The sequence below is a fragment of the Fistularia commersonii genome, chromosome 12, assembly GCF_037954325.1.
Source record: "Fistularia commersonii isolate RoL2024-O1a breed Wild chromosome 12, RoL_Fcom_v1.0, whole genome shotgun sequence".
NCBI lineage: Eukaryota > Metazoa > Chordata > Actinopteri > Syngnathiformes > Fistulariidae > Fistularia > Fistularia commersonii.
The window spans coordinates 2,288,078-2,288,668 of NC_141295.1; positions in this window are offsets into that span (position 1 = coordinate 2,288,078).

Sequence of the window (591 nt, forward strand, 5' to 3'; positions counted from 1 at the left end):
TTTCATCAAGCTGGATTCTGCTGTTTAAATATGTTGTTTAGGACATGATTTTGCAAAATATATGTCAAATTCAATGAAATCCAGCCAGAAGTTCAAAAGATACAGCCATTTGTTCAAAAAGTGCTTTTGGTCACCGAGTTGATGCGTTTTTCATTCGGAGTGGAAATAACCAATGAATTTCATTAAGTTGCTTTTTGCTGTTGATATATGTTGTTTAGGACATGATTCTGCACAATATATGTCAAATTTAGTTTAATCCAGCTCTAAGTTCAAAAGATAAAGCCATTCGTTCAAGAAGTTCTTATCTCACCGAGTTGATGCGTTTTTGATTCGGAGTGGAAATAACTAATGAATTTCATCAAGCTGGTTTCTGCTGTTGAAATAAGTTTTTTAGGATATGATTTTGCACAATAAATGTCAAATTCAATGTGATCCAGCCACAAGTTCAAAAGAGATAGCCATTCGTTCAAGAAGTGCTTATCTCACCGAGTTGATGCGTTTTTGATTCGGAGTGAAAATAACTTATGAATTTCATCAAACTGCTTTCTGCTGTTGAAATATGTTGTTTAGGATATGAGTCTGCACAATATA